The sequence below is a fragment of the Papio anubis genome, chromosome 13, assembly GCF_008728515.1.
Source record: "Papio anubis isolate 15944 chromosome 13, Panubis1.0, whole genome shotgun sequence".
NCBI lineage: Eukaryota > Metazoa > Chordata > Mammalia > Primates > Cercopithecidae > Papio > Papio anubis.
In genome coordinates this window covers 20,932,582-20,953,555 of record NC_044988.1, presented here as the reverse complement: position 1 = coordinate 20,953,555, position 20,974 = coordinate 20,932,582, and the positions used below count along the sequence as shown (strand labels likewise).

Here is a 20,974-nt window from a genome sequence, read left to right as displayed (position 1 = left end):
TTTCTAGGAGTTAAAAATCCAACGAAAGAAGACACAGATACAATATTCCTCTTGTTACAAAGAGAACTGTGGCAACTTTCATAACTGACACAAAGCTCTGTGCTATAAGGGCGGGGAAGGTTTTATCCTACTTTCCACAGCACGGTGGATTGTTCCACAGTTTAATTTGATCTTAATTTTTATGTGGAAATACACATGAATGTAATAAGTTCTTAAACGCTAAATTTAGGAAGCCAGGTTCATTAGGGGAAAGAAAAGAAACACCTACATGGTTATCTCTAAACTTTACATATCAAGAAGCTTGGGATTTAATTATATTGTTTTTCTAGAACATATTTTCATGTTTAAAATCAGAAAAGGCAGCATTTCTCGAGTTTCCTGCTTTCGAGGAAGGGAGGCATAAAATATTTAAAAAGACGCCGCTCACACACATAGCTCTACGAATCAGAGCACAGTGAGGAAGAGGAGCGAGGAAGCACTGGGACCGCAGCGCTCCTCCAAGACCACGTCAGTGCCCAGAGGGCGCCCTCGCCTCGAGGCGGGCACCGCGAGTCCACAGCAAGTCTCCAGCCCCGCGCCCGCGCAGGTGGGCGAGGCGGGGACGTGATGGGCGGGGCCTAGAAAGGCGGGGCCTTTGGGGGCGGCCCTGGGGCGGGCCCCGGGGCGGGCCCCGCCGGTGCGAGGGCTGCCGGCGTAGCTCCTGAGCGTCTAGAGAGCGGCGCGGGGCAGGATCTTGCTGGACCAGGAGCGGCAGCGCATCCTCCTGCGACTCCGGGGCCAGACGCCCACTCCAGGTAACCGACTCCCCATCGTGTTCCCCTGCTCGGCCGTCCAGCGGTGGGGGAGGGCAGAGAAGGATGGGTGGGAGGGAGCCGGCTGTCAGCCAGTACCCCTTGGCCCCGGGCGGGCTGGGCTCTGCCGCTCAGGAAGAAGCAGAACCGGGGTGCGCCCGGTACCGGGATGGAGCGGCGCGTCCTCCTTCCACCCTCATTTTCCGTCCGCTCAGTGGGGCTGGGACGCCGGTACCCCGTGTCCCCCGAAAGTCACTTTCTAGCCTCTTGACCCTGGTCCGTGTGGCTTAGACGTCGGAGGGATTGGTTGCGGGCGTGGATAGGCAGGGAACGAAAAGACTCGCTGCCATCCCTTGGGTGCCAGGGGCTTAACTTCATTTAACTTCATTGAATCCTAACCCCAGCCCGGCTAAGAGGCACTTTCACCCCTGCTTTACTGATAAAGAGGCCAACGCTAGGATAATAAATGACACGCCCTAGAGCAAACTGTTACTAATAGAAAAGGAGACGTTAGTTTAGGGGCTCCGAAGCCTCTCTCCTTTCCTGCTCCCTCGCTTTCTTTCTTCTCGCGGCAGTCTAGGAAACTCGCGCGCAGGGTCTATTACGAAAACAAGTGATTCGTCTTAAACGCATTTCACCCCCTCCTAGGTTTCTCTTTCCTCTTCTTTTAAAGTATCTCAGGCAGATTCCTACAAGTTTTGGTTATTAGGTTATTAGGTTTTTGAAATGCAAGAAGCCCTTGCTCACTGCTTCTTTTCTCCTGGCAGCGCTTTCTGCGCAGCACAGGCACCCTCGCCTGTCACGCCTCCCTCTCCTCTTCCCGTCTCCCAGCGTGGATGAGGGCGCTTGCAGATCCCGGCTGGGGCACTGGCCGCCTAGGCCGAGGTAGGTTCTGTAGGCACCTGGCATGCTGTAGATGCATATAAACGTTGCCCTGTACACCCTTTGCCTTGTTATTTCTTTCTGCAGAAAAGAGAGTCGTTTTTTTACACATAATGGGGCAAGAGGCCAATTGGGAGGATATATGGTGTTCAAAGAAAGCCATGGTGCCTTGAGATGAGAATGCGGGCACAGCTTTTTGTGGGCTGAATTTGATGGGTGGGAGGTGAGAGACGTGGTCTGGAAGTTGTCTCTTCGTCTGGCATTCTGCCCCTCTTCCAGAGCTGTTCTGAAAGGCCGGTTTGTTTTATAGAGGGGAGGAGGAGGGGTTAATAGTTTTTAAAGATCAGTGTAAATTACCTGCTAGGAGCTTAGGCAATTCCAGGCAGGCCCCCCTGCTGGAGGCTTTGGTAACAGATTTCAGTTCTGGCAGGGAGGAAAACTCAGACTGTGTAGATACCTGCTTTTTCTTAAAGGAATTTTTTTCAGGCCTTTAAAATGGTACTATCGGGAAACTGATTTCTTAGAAATGGCAAACTCCTTTAGTTTTGAATACGATATACCAAACTGTGAATTTACTTTTAAAAAGTGTTTTATTGGCCGAGAGGTTGATATTTTTTCCATTTCATGACGAGGGTTTGACGGTCACTGCCACCTCCTCTGTCCGTCCTTCAGCTTGGCCCTGTAAAGGACCTCCTTAGCCTTGGCCCCAAGTTTGTACTAGATTCTGTCCTTCATTAATTATAGTTCATTCTTGATTAATGATAGCAATGCTTCCACTCACTTTTTAAGGAGTTATTCCTTTTCCATTTGTGATGGAATTGCTTAACAGTAAGAAAAACGTTTTTCCCTAAAACTGGGATCACAAAATCCACTTTATCCATGTGGACTAAACAGGTAATGCACGAGAGTGCTTGAGTGGGCCCAGGTGACTGCAGAGGAACCTGCTAAATCTGGGTGGATAGTGACCATTTCCACCTAGTATCCATGCAGGAATTCCCATGAAGCCATGCAGTGTAGGCAGCTCTTCCTTTTTTTTTTTTTTTTTTTTTTTTTTTCCCATGAATAGCTGAGAACTTTTACTTAAAAATAAAAAATGTAAAGCCTGATTTTAAATATTGGCTCGTATTTTTTCCTTTTTAAAACACAGAGAGGGCCAGGCGCAGTGGCTCACACCTGTAATCCCAGCACTTTGGGAGGCTGAGGAGGGTGGATCACGAGGTCAGGAGTTCAAGACCAGCCTGGCCAAGATGGTGAAACCGTGTCTCTACTAAAAATTCCAAAATTAGCTGGGTATGGTGGCCGGGCGCCTGTAATCCCAGCTACTCAGGAGGCTGAAACGGAGAATTGTTTGAACCTGGGAGGTGGAGGTTGCAGTGAACCAAGATTGCGCCACTGCACTCCAGCCTGGGTGACAGAGTGAGACTCTGTCTCAAAAGAAAAACAAACAAAAAAAACAACAAAAAAAACAACAAACCACACACAAAGAGGCTGGGCATGGTGGCTCATACCTGTAATCCCAGCATTTTGGGAAGCCAAGGCAGGTGGATCACTTGAGGTCAGGAGTTCGAGACCAGCCTGACCAACATGGCAAAACCCCATCTCTACAAAAGCAAAAATCAGCCAGGTGTGATGGTGGGCACCTGTAATCCCAGCTACTCAGGAGGCTGAGGCAGGATAATCGCTTGAACCCGGGAGGTGGAGGTTGGGATGAGCAGGGATTGTGCCACTACACTCAAGCCTGGACGACAGAGTGAAACTCCATCTTAAAACAAAAAACTCACGAAGAATAAAATCAAACTTGTTTCATGCATCATCTGTTTGCAAAGCTCTGCCTTAAAAACTGCTAATGTACACGGTGATTATATTCACTGAGGAATGGAAAATTCTGAACTGTGGTGTAGATATTATATATTTTCATGAAATGAAAGTGATAGAAAACAGAAATTACTACTGGAAATGATCGATGGTCAAATTCTGTTTTCTATGAAGTGTGTGGTATTTCAGCTACACTGTGTGTGTGTGTGTGTGTGTGTGTATATATATATATATATATATTTTTTTTTTATAGAGCCAACCAAGGACTCTTGTCACTATTTTTATTTATTCTAATGAGAAATGTATTCATGGTTCCAGGTCAGTATGTCAGATGTCTAACTCCCTGTCTTAAAAAGGGAGTTCCTAAATGACTGTTCATATAACCAGATGTGTTTCTTGTGGAGACTGTCTGTATTCTTGGCTTTGTCACTGGATTTGTGGCTTAGTGCTGTCACGTTTCCTATCTGAGGCAAATGCCATGTATTAGTTTAAACCAGCCTTTCTCAGTTGTGTCACTTTTGACATTTTTGGCCAGATAAGTTTTGTTGTGGGGGCTGTCCTGTGCATCGCAGATGTTTAGCAGTGTCTCTGGCCTCTACCTATCAAATAAATGCCAGTGCACCCTCCCTGCAGTTAAACGACCCCAAATGTCTCCAGACACAGGCAAATGTTCCCTGGAGAACAAAGTCATTTTTGGTTGAGGAACAAAATGAACCTATATTTAAGATGGTCTAAACGTTTCTGAGATGGTCTAAACATTTATAAGCTTAACAATTAACTTCAGACTCTTCATGACTAGAGAAGCTATTTGTAGATTTAAATGTCTGACGTTTTGAAACGTCTTTATCATAAAGATAACTAAATCAGTGTTCTTTGTGAATGGCCAATGTGTCCTGCCGGTTTCTTTTCTTTTCTTTTTTTTCTTTTTCCTACTCTGAGAAGCATGCCTTGCCAGTTTCCATCTCCAAAGAAATTTCAAGTGGTCAGTGCATTTGTTAAATTTCATAAAGTTTAAAAAGTTGGAAATGAGCAAGGAATTCTACAGTAGTTTTACGCAGAATTTAGTTTTAAGAAAAATTAACCTCTTTTTAGCTAACAGCAATAAAACAAAGACTGCTGTGTATTTCTGTAATCTGAAAAATCTCAACTTTCTCAAAGGGAGCGCTACATAATATATGGTATAACTTATATCAGAAGAAAACATGTCCTAGAAATGTAACCCTCTTTATTAGGACTTACATATGCTCAGGGAGGTTGAAAACAGCCTTGATTATGGAGGATGGCTCCTTAGCTGGGGATTAGCTATCCACTGGTCTCTTCCAGAAATCAAACTAATTTGTAAAACTCAGGACTGGCTACATAATTTGTGGGGCCCCTTGTTAAAAAAATTAAGAATTTGAACATGGTAACCACAGAGCATTAAACCAAGCACAGGGTCCAGTGTGACTGCATTGGTTGCCACCCCCCCCCCCCCGTGAGCTGGCCCTGGTGAAACTCTTTATTTATAGCTTACAGTAGGGTTGTGATCACAAATGCAAATCTAAACCGTGAAATGTTACTGCTGCCACTAGGCACCTGGAGTTTCTGCTTCCTTGATTGTTCTTCTGTTTCCAATGAGGAGTCTGCATGTATTTGGTCATCAATGCAATAACGTTACTAAGAAATCCTCCTGTGATTGATTTTTCCTTTGCTAAAGAGGTAGCCAAATTTTTGTTCATTAGAGTCATGGGTACTGGAGCAACCTATTTATTCAGGCATTCATTGGACAACTATTTACTGAGCATCTTTTAGATGCCCAGCATTGCTCGCTCCTGGGCCACAGCTGTGAACGAGATGGAGGGTCCCTGCCTTTATGAGCTTATGAGACAAACACATAGTCACACCGGCTCAGGCTATCACAATCCTAAGGGGTACTTAGGAAAGCACAGGGCGTTAGGGGAGCATGTGACCCTGAGACCTAACTTGGTTTAAGGGAGAGAGACTGTTCAGGGAAGGCCTGCTTAAAAAATGATATTTAAAATAAGGCCTGGGAGCAGGCATGGTGGCTCATACCTGTAATCCTAGCACTTTGGGAAGCTGAGATGGGAGAATCGTTTGAGGCCAGGAGTTCGAGACCAGCCAGGTCAACATAGCAAGACTCCAATCTCTTTTTTTTTTTTTTTTGTAAAAAATAAAAATTTTTTTAAAAGGCTGAAAGATTAGTAGGAGTTAGTGAAGTACATTAGGGCATAAACTTATAGGCTGAAAGAGTTGAGATCAAGAGGAAAATATGTCTGGAGATGAGGCCTCTTGGGTCATTTTTAGGATTTTGGACTTTAATGTCAGCATAGTGGAAACCCACTTTTTGTTTGTTTCAGACAGGGTCTCACTCTGTTGCCCAGATTGGAATGCAGTGGCACGATCTTGGCTCACTGCAGCCTCTGCTTCCCAGGCTTAGGTGATCCTCCCACCTCAGCCTCCTGAGTAGCTGAGACTACAGGCACATGCCACCATGCCTGGGTAATTTTTGTATTTTTAGTGGACATGGGGTTTTGCCATGTTGCCCAGTCTGGTCTCGAACTCCTGGGCTCAAGCGATCTGCCCACCTGGGCCTCCCAGAGTGCTGGGATTACAGGTGCAAGTCAGCACCCCTGGCCACTGAACGGTTTTTGATTTGAGGTTGGTTTTTTTTGTTGAAGACAGTGTCTCACTTTGTTGTCCAGGTTGGAGTGCAGTGGCTATTCACAGCTGTGATCATAGCACGCTCCAGTTGAACTCCTAGGCTCAAGTGATCCTCCCACTTCAGCCTCTCAAGTAGTTGAGACTACAGGCATGGGCTACCATATCTGACTAGAAGTAGTTTTATTTTCAACCCAGCAAGCCCTGATTCCTTTATGTTTTCTCTAGATTCTACTAAAGAAATTGGGCCAGGCGCGGTGGCTCAAGCCTGTAATCCCAGCACTTTGGGAGGCCGAGACGGGCGGATCATGAGGTCAGGAGATCGACACCATCCTGGCTAACATGGTGAAACCCCGTCTCTACTAAAAAATACAAAAAACTAGCCGGGCGCGGTGGTGGGCGCCTGTAGTCCCAGCTACTCGGGAGGCTGAGGCAGGAGAATGGTGTAAACCCGGGAGGTGGAGCTTGCAGTGAGCTGAGATCTGGCCACTGCACTCCAGCCTGGGTGACAGAGCAAGACTCCATCTCAAAAAAAAAAAAAAAAAAAAAAAGAAATTGAATATACTTCTTTAGTTCATCTCTCTCACATTTTCTCAAAGGCAGGTACTAGGCCAGGTAGCACTTCCTACATTCTTCCCAGAAATGTTCTTAGGCAGATCCCTGATATGGTGAAATATCCTCTCAAATTTCCATGTTAGGGCAGGCAGTAGTGTTGCCCACATTCCTCCAGTTCATTTTCTCCAATTTCCAATGAGATTTTTTTTGTTTTTGAGACAGTCTTGCTATGTTGCTTGGACTGGAGTGCAGTGGCTATTCACAGGAGCAATCATAGCACACTGCCGTCAAACTCCTGGGCTCAAGTGATCCTCCTGCCTCAGCCTCCCTCGTAGCTGTGACTACAGGCAAGCACTGCTGTGCCTGACTCTGATTTGAGGTGGTTTTTTTGTTTTTTTTTTAAGACGGAGTCTTGCACTGTCACCCAGACTGGAGTGCAGTGGCGCAATCTCGGCTCACTGCAACCTCTGCCCCAAGTAGCTGGAATTAAAGATGCGCGTCACCACACCCAGATAATTTTTGTATTTTTAGTAGAGACGGGGTTTCAGCATATTGGCCAGGCTGGTCTTGAACTCCTGACCTCAAGAGATCCTCTCGCCTCAGCCTCCCAAAGTCCTGGGATTACAGGTGTGAGCCGCCGTGCCTGGCCTAATTTGAGTTTGTAAAATGATTGCTGTTGCTGTGTAGAGAATAGTTTAGAGAGGTAGGTCCTGCTGGCACGTATGGTGTCTTTGTGCAAATGCAAGAAAGGCTTCTACTCTGCGTGGACCAGTTAGAAAAAATGCAGCACTGTGTCCCAGCTGGGCCAGGTCAAAAGGCTTTAGCCCCCTGAGCCAGACTTGTGCAGGCACAGCCTGTGCAATCATGTGGCCACCCTGGGGAGGAGGAGGGTGGATGTGAACAAACAGTGCTTTTGCAGTCACCCAGGGATGGTGTAGCAGCACTGGATAAAGCTTAATGACAGGGAGGGATTGAGATGGAGTGAGATTGGGTTTGTAGTGAAAATCAGCAAGAAGGAGGTGATTATTTGGAGATGGTTGATGGAGAGGGAGGTAACAAGGTTGATTCAGAAGTTTCTGGCATAAACAACTGAGTAGGATGGGATGGTGGAACCATTATGATGATTGAGAACACCGGAGGAGGAGCGGCTTGGCACGAGGTGTGGGAGGGAAGATAATGCCTTTTTGGATGTGTGCTTTGTTTGTGAGACATCCAAGTAAAGACGAGGAGTAGACAGTTGCTACTCCTGAAAGAGATCTGGGGTGGAGATACATGTTTGGGAGCTGTTGCATATAAGTAATTACTGCATAAAAAGCACTCATCCAAAGAGGGTATAGAATGAGAAGAGAAAAGGGCTGGACCCATACAGTTTGATCACTGTATTTGGTAGAAGAAGAGAGGCCTGTTAAGGGTACTGAGAAGTGTGATATTCATGTGGGGCAGGGAGGAAATGAAGGGTCTGTGATGTTTTTGTTTTATTTTGTTTCAGATTGAGATGGGAGAAATTTAAACATGCTCTAATGCTACTGGGATTTTGTTTGTTTGTTTTGTTTTTGGCAGGATCTCTCTCTGTTGCCCAGGCTGGAGTGCAGTGGCACAATCTTAGCTCACTGCAACCTCCACCCCCTGGGGCTCATGCTATCCTCCCACCTCAGCCTTCAAGTAGCACCAAGGGTGCACAGCACTATGCCTGGCTAATTTTTGTATTTTTTTTCTAGAGATGGGTCTCACCGTCTGTGTTGTCCAGGCTGGCCTCAAATTCCTGAGCTAAAGCAATCTGCCCACCTTGGCTTCCCAAAGTGTGGGATTATAGGCATGATCCACTGTGTCTGGCCACTACTGGGAATTTTCTGGTAGAGAGGAAGAGCCTAAAGATGCAGGAAGGTGAAATAAATGATAGGACCAGTTTTCAGAGAAGGTGAGAACACAGTGCAGAAATTGTTCTCTGATGGAAGGAGGGAGGGAGAGGATGGATAAAGATGCTTTAGATATTGGGACCAGGATCGTGAGGACTTTTTTCTGAAGGAAGTGGCAAAACTAGTGGCTGAGTTTGGGGTGTGTCTGTGTGTGCAGTCAGATATTTCTTCAACCAGCATTTAGTAAGCATTTTCTAGTGCCAAGCTTTGTGTTTGGCTCCCTGGAAAGTATTATGAATGACGATTGCCTTGAAGCTTGGCCCTGTCTGTTCACCTGAAATAGCCTTGCACCGCTTTTTCTGCAAATTGCTTCCTACCTTTGACCTTACACGCTTGATAACTAAAGGCAGTAAATGCTCAGTTGATCTTTTTTTTTTTTTTTTTTTTTTTTTGAGATGGAGCCTCGCTCTGTCACCCAGGCCCGAGTGCACTGGTGTGATCTCTGCTCACTGCAAGCTCTGCCTCCCAGGTTCACGTCATTCTCCTGCCTCAGCCTCCTGAGTAGCTGGGACTATAGGTGCCCGCCACCACTCCCGGCTAATTTTTTGTATTTTTAGTAGAGACAGGGTTTCACCGTGTTAGCCAGGATGGTCTCGATCTCCTGACCTCATTATCCGCCCGCCTTGGCCTCCCAAAGTGCTGGGATTACAGGCGTGAGCCACCGCCTCAGCTGATCTTCTGATGGGCATCAAAGCCACTAGGGGTGACGGTCCTGGAGGGGAGGGACCTTTTCAACCCCCTTCCACACCATGCAGGTTCATGTCCCACGTCATGGTTCTCAGTGTTGGCTATACACTAGGAACACCTGTGGAGCTTTTAAAACAATCTGACACCCAGGTCAAACTCTATACCAATTCCATCAAATATCTGGTAGGGGGACTCAGTTATTGGTCCTTTTTGAAAGCTCCCTTGCGGTTCCAGTGTACAAACCAGATTGAGAGCTACTTGCCTGTTGAGTGGCCCCGAGTCCAGTTAAAGCCACTCTGCTGTGTTGAGCTCCAGTCCCTGCTGCCTGGAGTTTACAGCATTTGTCAGTTGTGTGGGACAGAAAATAAGGCTAAGACCAATTGTGCAGGACAGAAAACAAGGTTGAGATCATATTGGTATCCAGAGCAGGAAGCGAATGACAGTCCTTTGGGGGTGTTGAAAGGAAGGGTAAGAACTTCTATTTACAATTTTATAAGCATTTAAGGTCAGGAGTGCCAGTGGGCCCTCCTTCAGTGTTTTGGTTTTTTTTTTTTTGAGACAGTCTTGCTCTGTTGCCCAGGCTGGAGTGCAGTGGCACAATCTCAGCTCACTGCAACCTCCGCTTCTCAGGTTCAAGCGATTGTCCTGTCTCAGCCTCCTGAGTAGCTGGGATTACAGGCGCATGCCACTGTGCCTGGCTAATTTTTGTGTTTTTAGTAGAGACAGGGTTTCACCATGTTGACCAGGCTGGTCTCGAACTCCTCACCTCAGGTGATCCACCTGCCTGGGCCTCCCGAAGTGCTGGGATTATAGGTGTGAGCCACCGCGTGCGGATCCTCCTTCAGTCCTGTGTCCTGTATGGTGAATGTGGTTCCTTAATCTAAGGTGGATAGGAGACAGGGATTCCTTGCCTAGCTGGAGCCCTGCTCACCTGGCTATCAAGCATACTGCGAGATGTTGCAAGTTAGGAGCTATAGGGTGTCATCGAGTTGTTTAACTTTAGAAACACAAAGCCTTTAAATTAGAGCATCTCTCAACCTAGACTTGTCCCTGAGCCGGTGATAGGTATACTGAGATACTGCATTTCTCTCAGCCCTCTCCCTTCAGCCAAGACAGCTGAAACTGAAGTTCAGTGGTTGCCTTTTGGTATATATGTCATGGCATGAGAAAGAATCATTGCTTTAGTCTGTAGAAGCTTTGTCATCCTTTGCCATGCCCTGGGGAGGGAGCAGGGCCATCCTTTGCACCCATCAGAGCATTCCTAGTTCTCTTGTTGCCAGATGTGTAAGAGTGGTTGAGCTTACAGGTGTCTCTATCTCTCTTTAGCAGAAAGATGGGGTTTCAAATGTGTTGCCTCTTTCCAACTTTGCTATACCTATCAGTAGTCAGATATTTTGGGGAGAAGGGAAAAATCCAAGGTAAACGTGAGGGTCTTACTTTTCAAAATAAATTTCTGCTACCGAGGGGCATTTGGGAAGTGGCTGTGTGGAGATGTTTTCATTGTAATGTGAACATATTGCCAAAAAATATTGTACATTTGTGAGTTACCAAAGCTCTCAAAGGAAAAAAAAATTAAAAACTGGGAAATAGAATTGTGTAACTACTTTAAGTGAAAAGTATCAATGAGTTTTTAATCCATTTGTTAATTTTATAGGGCACCTGCAGACTATTTTTATTAGTCTTTACAATTTATTGAAACCCACTGGGTGAATTTCACCAAAAACCTGTGTGATTGGTGGACAGAGGAAACTAAGTGTCAAGATTTAGGTAGCAGAACCAGGAGTGCACTACTGTAATTGAAGTAATAGGTTTTATTGCATCTTCCAAGTTTTTGTATTATGATACATGTAATTTATTAGTACAGTAGTGAGAGACAGGACTAGCTGGATTTCCTAGGCCCACTAAGAATCCCTAAGCCTAGCTGGGAAGGTGACCGCATCCATCTTTAAACAGGGGGCTTGCGACTTAGCTCACACCCGACCAATAAGGTAGGAAAGAAAGCTCTCTAAAATGCTAATTAGGCAAAAACAGGAGGTAAAGAAATAGCCAGTCATCTATCTCCTGAGAGCACAGCAGGAGGGACAATGATCGGGATATAAACCCAGGCATTTGAGCCGGCTACCCTCTTTGGGTCCCCTCCCTTTGTGTGGGAGCTCTGTTTTCACTCTATTAAATCTTGCAATTGCACTCTCTTCTGGTCCGTGTTAGGGCTTGAGCTGAACTTTCACTCGCCATCCACCACTGCTGTTTGCTGCCATGGTAGACCTGCCGCTGACTTCCATCCTTCCAGATCCGGCAGGGTGTCCGCTGTGCTCCTGATCCAGGGAGGCACCCACTGGCACTCCTAATTGGCCTAAAGCTTGCCATTGTTCCTGCACGGCTAAGTGCCTGGGTTCATCCTAATCGAGCTGAACACTAGTCACTGGGTTCCATAGTTCTCTTCCATGACCCACAGCTTCTAATAGAGCTGTAACACTCACCACATGGCCCAAGATTCCATTCCTTGGAATCCGTGAGGCCAAGAACCCCAGGTCAGAGAACACAAGACTTGCCGCCATTTTGGAAGCACCCCCCACCATCTTGGGAGCTCTGGGAGGAAGGACCCCCCAGGAACAGTAGTATGCACATATAATTTTTAAATAAACATATTAAGGATACTCTTAGGGTCTATACTAAGAAATTTTACATGCTTGTCATGAAAAACTTTGAATCAAAGTCCTGGGTATGTGTATATGACTTTGACTCTAAGTCAAGTGTAAATGTAACTATATAGATATGCCATGTATATAATGTAAATGAAATATATACATATATTTATATAGTAGTCTGAGAACTCGCTGGCTGGTGAACTTTAAAACAGCCTCTTTCTCATGATATACCACTCCAGTTTATCCAGTGGAAAAGAAAATTACTGCTGGATTAAAAGTAAGTGCTCAGGCTGGGTGTGGTAGCTCATGCCCGTAATTTCAGCACTCTGGGAGGCCAAGGCAGGCAGATCGCTTGAGCCCAGGAGTTCGAGACCAGCCTGGGCAACATGGTAAAACTCCATCTCTACATAAAAATACAGAAATTAGCTGGGTGTGGTGGTGTGTGTCTGTAGTCCCAGCTACTCAGGAGGCTGAGGTGGGAGGACTGCTTGAGCCCAGGAGTCGAGGCTGTGGTGAACCGTGATTGGGCCACTACATTCAAGCCTGGGTGACAGAGCGAGACCCTGTCTCAAAAAAAAAAAAGTGCTCAAACTAAAGAGTGATAAATATGTTGTATACATGTCTTGTTTCTCTTGAAATGTGTATATTTTATCATTCCATAATGTATACATATATCAAAATATCACATTATACCCCATAAATATACACAATTATTATTTGTCAATTAAAAATTAATTTTTTTTTAAAGAAGCCACTTAATGTAGAATTTGCAGTAGTCTTCTGGTTGGTGCAGGATTCAGCAGGGGTCAAGTAATCAAGAATTTCCTGAAATCAGCAGCTGGACCCAGGAATGCGCTTAGGACACTATCCCAGACTTTGGGGCTGGCCAGGCTTGTTTGTCCTCTTCATGTAAATGCAGAACTTGCCTCTGAAATATCCCTAATCCTTTCATATAGGTGGAGCCTCCTGATCTCATCCGTTGTCTACACATTTCTCACATCTGTTATGCTAACTAACGCAGTCCTTGTATTCACCTAGGAGGATCTGGTTCTCACACTACTTATGCTAATTAACAAAACCTCTGGTTTGCAATTAAAAAGCCTGAAGCACACGCTATATCTGCTGCTGGAGTATGGCCATCCCAGGAATGTGCCCCTGCCTAGGGCGCTTAACTTCCACAAACCCCAGGGTATAGATAAAAACCCATGCATGTATGTCTCACTGCTACGCGGAAGAAGTGTTTTTCAAGTCAGTAATAAACAACCCACCAATTTTGTTGTTGATTACTTGTGTCAGAAAACTTATGAGTTCCCTGAAAATAAGAGGCATGGCTATAAAAATACAGGATGTAAAAAAAAAATGTATAAGTGGAAATTAGTACCTTTAACATAAGTGTTTTCCAAAGACATTTCTGACCATTTTGAGGCATGTCCTCTGTGCTGTATTCTCCCATTAGGAAAGAGACCAGTTTTTGATGGTAGATATGATTTTGCAGCATATCAGAAGTTAGCACTATGAGGTAGATTGGTCATGCTCGGTAATATTATTTTGGGTCAAAATAAGATGTAAATTTTTTTTTTTTCCTTTTTTTTTTTGAGACTGGTCTCACTTTGTTGCCCAGGCTGGAGTGCAGTGGCACGATCACGGCTCACTGCAGCCTCCCCCGAGTCAGCTCAGCTGACTCCCACATCAGCCTCCCGTAAATATTTTCTAAAAATGGACCAGGGGCTGGGCATGGTGGCTCACGCCTGTAATGCCAGCACTTTGGCAGACTGAGGCTGGCAGCTCACTTGAGGTCAGGAGTTCAAGACCAGCCTGGCCAACATGATGAAACCTTGTCCCTGCTAAAAATAAAACAAAAATAGCTGGGTGTGGTGGCATTTGCCTGTAATTCCAGCTACTCAGGAGGCTGAGGTGGGAGAATCACTTGAACCCGAACCCGGGAGGCGGAGGATGCAGTGAGTCAAGATCGCGCCTCTGTACTCCAGCCTGGGCAACAGAGCGAGACTTTGTCTCAAAGAAAAAAAGGAAATGAGAACAGAGAATGTGTGACTGACACCACAGAGAAATGTCAGATGTCTCTTTTGGGGTTCTGTGGGTGCCCCTCCCTCCCAAAAAAGTAGAATTGGGTGAAGGGACTGCAGCAGAGCGTGAAAGGACACATACCCACAAGGGTGAAGCTGCAGGCTCTGGTTAAAGGCAGCTTTCCACTAGATCTTGACCCTTAGAAAAGCCACTTATGCCCCAGGGCCTCAGCTTTTTCCTGAGTTACAGAGGAGGATGCAACTTGGGGCTAGATGGACATTTTTGTTATGGACTTATAATATGCTCTTAAGTTTTCTTTGTCATGTAAGTTTGAGAAATGCTGAATACCATGTCTCTGTCTTTAAATATTTACAGCAGACATGACTGTCTTAAGGGCTAAGAAATAAGGAGCCAAACCAGCAGCAGAGAATCTTGTCTTGTCTTTTCTTTTTCTCTCTTTGAGATAGAGTCTCGCTCTGTCACCCAGGCTGGAGTGCAATGGCGTGATCTCAGCTCACTGCAACTTCCGCCTCCCGGATTCAAGCAATTCCCCTGCCTCATCCTTCAGAGTAGCTGGGATTACAGGCACCCACCACCGTGGCTGGCTAATTTTTGTGTTTTTAGTAGAGACGGGGTTTCACCATGTTGGCCAGGGTGGTCTAGAACTCCTGACCTCAGATGATTTGCCCGCCTTGGCCTCCTAAAGTGCTGGGATTACAGGTGTGAGCCACCGTGCCCTGCCACACTTGTCTGTCTTTATGCGTTTGTTTCTTGTAATTTATGGGACCACAGACTCCACCCCTATCCTGAAGACCTAGTAATTGCTCCCAGAGCTGCTGTTTCCAGCAACACTAGATGCTTCCTAAAGTTTCTTTCAGTTCTACAATGGATGCATTGTTCTAAAAATAGTTTGTAACTATATTGACCAAGCCTATAATTTCCCCCAGAAATCTCAGCAAATAACCACTATGTGAATTCCTGGAGAGCAGGGAGTATGTGTTATTTATGGGGAGTATTTTTCTCCCCAGAGCCTAGGAATCTGTTTTGTATAATATATTCTCAGTATGGAATTGAGTTGAGTGTATTGAAGTATTTGTTAGTAAACCTGAAATACGGATTTTCATTTTTGAAGTCTGAAAAAGTTACCCTTAGACATGAGCTCAGATTTGAACAAAAGTCAGAAAAGGGAAAATAATGAATAATAATACATTGCCAATATTAAGGGCTCATTATTTGTCAAATACAGTATAAACATGTTACAAGTTAGCTCACTTACTTTTTATAAAAACTCTAAGGTATATATGATCATTTCCCCAATGAAATTGTTTAAAGTTAATTTTTTTAAAAAAACAATGAAAACACTGAAGCTAGGAGAGGCTAAGTATTTGCTGAAGTTTGGGTTGGGGAATGGTAACTCGCAGGTCTCCTGCTGGGGTGGGCAGGCTGGAGAGCTGAAATCATTGCCACTGTACTCGTCTGCATCTCAGATGTAAACAAACCCAAAAGAAAATATTCAGGACTGGGCACAGTGGCTCACACCTATCATCCCAGCACTTTGGGAGGCCAAGGTGGATCACTCGAGCACAGGAGTTCAAGACCAGCCTGGGCAACAGTGCAAGACCTTGCCTCTACAAAAAGTACAAAAATTAGCCAGGCATGGTGGCCTGTGCCTGTACTCCCAGCTACTCAGGAGGCTGAGGTACAAGGATCGCTTTGAACCTGGGAAGTCAAAACTATAATAATAGTAAGCTTTGGTTATGCCACTGCACTCTAGCCTGGGTAACAGAGTGATACCCTGTCTCAGAAAAAGAAAGGAAAGAAAAGAAAAGATTCAGCCACTGGTAATCAAATCACAAAATGAAACCTTGATGATGTACCATTTTATAGTTGCAATATCGGCAAAAATAATTATACAGTATATTCATATGCAGTCATTTAACATTATATATAATTAAAATGTATAGTAAATTTAGAGCAAATGGTATCCAGATGTTACCAGGGACAGTATAAGTATGGTTTATTTGGAAGGCAGACAAGAGGCATAGAAACTTACAAGTAGTGACCTAAAATCCTTACTCCTAGGAATTCCAAGGAAATCCTTTAAAAGCAAAGAGAAAACAAAGCTATGAATATACAAAGCTATTCATAGTTCATGTTTATAACAGTGTAATTTGGAAATACCCTTAATATCCAACCAGAAGACGAACTAATTGTGACAAAAACAAATGAAGACACTTTGATAGCCAGTAATCGAAAAAGAATAGAAACTGAAATCCCTGCTGCTATTACATCTGAGCAAAAATATGAGTGTATTGTGCAAAGGTAAGTACCAGAAGAGAACGGGGAACGTGAACACAGAGGATGTGTCAGTGAAGTGAGATTGTCAATGGATTTTTGTTTTTGGGAAATTATATGCTTTGCAAATATATTTAATTGGAGCTTATTTTGGAGAACTGTCACCACTTTATCCCAGTTGGCAATTTTTAAAGAAAATTACTGAAGTGAACATAACAAATGCAAACATTTCAGCAGTGTTTGAATAAACATCCTCTCTCCGAAAAAGGAAGATCCTCACTGAATAGTTTTGGGTGTGTGCTTCTCACAGTTCTTCCAGTGCGTGTTTATAATATATTTATCTGGAGGCTGTTTTTTTTGTTTGCTTGTTTGTTCGTTTTCAGACGGAGTCTCACTCTGTCGCCCAGGCTGGAGTGCAGTGGCGCGATCTCGGTTCAAGCGATTCTCCTGCCTCAGCCTCTTGAGTAGCTGGGATTACAGGTGCGTGCCACCACGCCTGGCCTTCTCTGAACGTGCTGAGGTGCAGCTCATCTCTGAATACCACATCATCTCACATACCTCTTTTCATGTCATTACAATGAGCATTACTTCGTTCTTGGCTTTAGTGCTAATTTCAAATTCAATAACTGTACCACAATATCATTTAGATGATGTGAAATGGAGAATAAAGATTGCCGCTCAGGTTTATGAAGCTGTTTAAAGACACAGTCACAGCTTAGATCACAAATAAGTCCCTGAGGCGACTCTGTTGAAGAGGTTGCTCTGATGTGTCTTAGCACTGAAGCCTTCAAAAAGAGAGTTTGTAACATTCATATCCGCAGGAAGATTTGGGAGATTTCCGAGCTCCTTGAAAGGTTAGGAGGCAGGGCAAGGTATAATTAGAAGCTGTTAATAACCGGATCCAGTGTTGTTCTTGGCCAGAAAGAGAGACTATGCTCTGTTCTCTTTGTTCCCCGGGGAGTCAGCCCTGAGCTGAGCCCTCGCCTCACCTCTTAATCCCAGTAAACTGGAGTAAATGACCATATTCAGAGCAGTGAAAGCCTGGGTTTCTTTACCTGGTAAGTGAGAATAAAAATAGCTACTGACAGGGTGGTTGTGAGAATTAAATAAGAAAAGGTATGTAAAATGCTTGGCAAAGTATTTGCTTATTATTAACAGTTTCCTAAATTCTGAGATAACTTTGTAAAAGCACCATCCATTTGATAATCATCTCTAATCATCTCTAAAGGAAGTAAAAAAAAAAAAAAAAAACCACCACCACCACAGTAATGAGCATACTTTGTGTCAGTGGGTATCAATTTTGAAAAATATCAGTGTAAGGGAAAAAATGTTCTCAGACTCGGGGAAATACAGTACATAGTAGTATTTTGCCTTACAGTTGCCCCCCGCCCCCATCACGCATCTGCTAAGGAACAGCAAAGTGCTTTATCACTTAGGAATTGGGGACCCCCTACATGAGTCCAGCTGCTTCTTTGTGCAGGTAAGGAGACCAAAGTCCAGAGAAGCAGGTTGTTTTCTGGGTTTCTTTTTATGGTTTTGTTTGTTTGTTTTGAGACAGTCTTGCTCTGCCTCCCAGGCTGGAGTGCAATGGCGTGATCTCTGCTCACCGCAACCTCTGCCTCTGAGGTTCAAGCGATTCTCCTGCCTCAGCCTCCCATGTAGCTAGGACTACAGGTGCAAACCACCATGCCTGGCTTATTTTTGTCCTTTTAGTAGAGACGAGGTTTCGCCATGTTGGCCAGGCTAGTCTTGAACTCCTGACCTCAGGTGACGCTCCCACCTCAGCCTCACAAAGTGCTGGGATTACAGGCCTGAGCCACTGCGTCAGGCCTGGGTTTATCTTTAGATACACATTTTAGAGTATCTAAAATCATGTTAGGCTCCCAGACAATAATTTAGAACCTGTAAGTACTGAACTTTCATTTCCTTCTCTGGAAAAGACTATGAGCTATTAAGGCATACTTAACACAAAGCATCCAAGATGCTGCCCTACATTTTTTGGGAGAAAGGAAGTGGATTTTGTAATATTTGGACATTTGTTGTTGTTTTTTTTTATTTTTTGAGTTCATGCTAATTGAATAGACCCAAGGAATAGTGTGGGTAAGGGGGTGTGAGACAAGCCTAAGACTCGACAGAGGCCACTCCAAAGCATCCACATGGATAGGTTCACAGAGACAGAGTGATGTGGGATTCAGTGCTGAAGTGAGAGACGACGATAATTCCTGTTTATTGAGCATCTGCTGTGTGTACTGGTCACTGTGCTTGGCACTTTGCAGGTTACTTAATCATCACTGACCAAATGAGATGGGTCATTACGATATCTTCATTTTTCAGATAAGGAAACTAAGGCTCAGAGAGGTTAAGCAACTTGCGGAAACCATGCATTTAGGAAGTAGCATGGGCTATGGCTTCACTTCTGTTTGACTTCACACTTCTGTTTTGCTCTGTGGCCTCCAACAGTGAATGATGTTGGATTTCAAAGAGGGGCAATCATTGTGGTTTGGGAAAGGACCACGGGAAGGGGTTGAGCTGGATTTTGAACATGTAGAGGAAATTGGGCAGAGAGTGCTTTTCATTTTTGCTAATGGTTAGCCTTCTATTTTGTCATCTGGAATAAGGATACTTACTCTGACAGTCACATTTAGCAAACTGAAAATCCAGATTTGAGGGCTACCTCTAAAAACAAGGAATCTAGAATTTGGGAACTAGCATTTCTGAGACCAAGCCATTTAGGAGCCTCACGTACTTGAAATTGGGACTGTTTAGAAAACCCAAGACGTGTGGCCCATGTGACACACAGGATAGGTGACCTCAGGGCCAAAAACCCAGGGCCACCTCATCTTTAAGAGGGGACAACATGAACTTTAATTTTCCAAACTAAAATTTTGTTTCCATAAAACTGTGGTGTTCTATTTGGTATTATAAACTACCTACTTTTAGATTTGAGAAAAAGAAAAAAGTCCATTACTCTTTAGTGTGGAATTTCAAAGTAGACAATGAGATCTTTTATTCTCATTTTTGGTCTGCAGTGATAATGAGGTTGAAGATTGCTATTAAAAAAAAAACTGGGCCGGGCGCGGTGGCTCAAGCCTGTAATCCTAGCACTTTGGGAGGCCGAGACGGGCGGATCACAAGGTCAGGAGATCGAGACCATCCTGGCTAACACGGTGAAACCCCGTCTCTACTAAAAAGTACAAAAAACTAGCCGGGCGCGGTGGCGGGCGCCTGTAGTCCCAGCTACTCGGGAGGCTGAGCCAGGAGAATGGCGTAAACCCGGGAGGCGGAGCTTGCAGTGAGCAGAGATCCGGCCACTGCACTCCAGCCTGGGTGACAGAGCGAGACTCTGTCTCAAAAAAAAAAAAAAAAACAAAAAAAAACTGGTTTTTGTATGTATATATATAGATATTTCTGCACAAGCCCATCAAAGTCAGCCTCTGCAAATGAAGTCTCCTGCCTGAGAGGACAGGTTTTTATCATGTAAAAGTGAGTTTCGCTGTTACTTAGACTTTAAGCAAATTGGGTAACAGTAAAGGTGCATAGGCAGTCGGAAACACACTGACCTTTTGGAGAAAGCTGGACAACCTTTGTTCTTTTGTCTCTAAACTTTCATGACACTAAACTCAAAAAGGTTATTTTTTTTTTCAGACAACCTGAGGTCATACCTACCTATATGCTAATATATTTTTCTTCACTGTCTTCTCTTAAATTATTATTTTTTTTTATTATTTACTGAGACAGAGTCTTACTCTGTCATCAGGCTGGAGTGTAGTGGTGCAATCTTAGCTCACTGAAACTTCTGCCTCCCAGGTTCAAGTGAGTCTCATGCCTCAGCGTCCCGAGTAGCTGAGACTGCAGGTGTGCACCACTACACCTGGCTAATTTTTGTATTTTTAGTAGAGACAGGGTTTCACCATGTTGGCCGGGCTGGTCTCGAAATCCTTGCCTCACGTGATCTGCCCACCTTGGCCTTCCAAAGTGCTGGGATTACAGGCATGAGCCACTGTGCCCAGCCTCTTAAATTAATTTTAAAAAGCCTCTTCTGGGGCGGGAGCGGTGGCTCACACCTGTAATCCCAGCACTTTGGGAGGCCGAGGTGGGGGGATCACGAGGTCAGGAGTTTGAGACCAGCCTGGTCAACATGGTGAAACCCCCGTCTCTATTAAAAATACAAAAATTACCTGGGCCTGGTGGTGCGTGCTTGTGATCCCAGCTACTCAGGAGGCTGAGGCAGGAGAATTGCTTGAACCTGGGAGGCAGAGGTTGCAGTGGGCCTAGATCATGCCATTGCACTCTAGCCTGGGCGACAGAGTGAGACTCTGTCTCCAAAAAAAAAAAAGCCTCTTCCATGTAACATTCTTCATCTCATTCACTTGCCTGCTCTGAAGGTGCATCTAGTCACATAGTAAGCCAGCTGCATCTCTTAAAATCATAACAAAGAGGTTGAAAACTCCCAAGGTTAAATCTGAGGAAATTCAGTGCATTAAGCATATGCGCACTGTTGTGCAGCCATCTCACACTATCCATTCCTAGAACTTTTCATTATCCCAAACAGAAGCTCTGTTCTCATGGAAACATTAGCTCCCCATTCTTCCCTCCCCCAGCCCTGGAAACTACCACGCTACTTTCTGCCTCTGCACATTTTACTACTCTAGGTACCTCTGTAAGTAGAATCATAGTGACAGGTGAAGCCAGCTGGGCTTCT

At 44.7% G+C, this 20,974-nt stretch overlaps 1 protein-coding gene across 3 annotated transcripts in view; it reads left to right on the top strand.

The window, feature by feature from the left end:
* Positions 1 to 633: 633 nt before the first annotated feature.
* The window catches only part of GCNT1 (glucosaminyl (N-acetyl) transferase 1), a 40,502-nt gene continuing 20,161 nt past the window's right edge, over positions 634 to 20,974 (top strand). The window contains exons 1-2 of one of the 3 annotated variants that reach the window (XM_003911825.5): positions 634 to 794; positions 1,559 to 1,676. The gene's annotated coding sequence lies outside the window, so the exon portion shown is untranslated. The remainder of the gene's footprint in view (positions 795 to 1,558; positions 1,677 to 20,974) is intronic. The other 2 variants (XM_003911824.4, XM_021927557.2) reach the window with 2 other exon arrangements.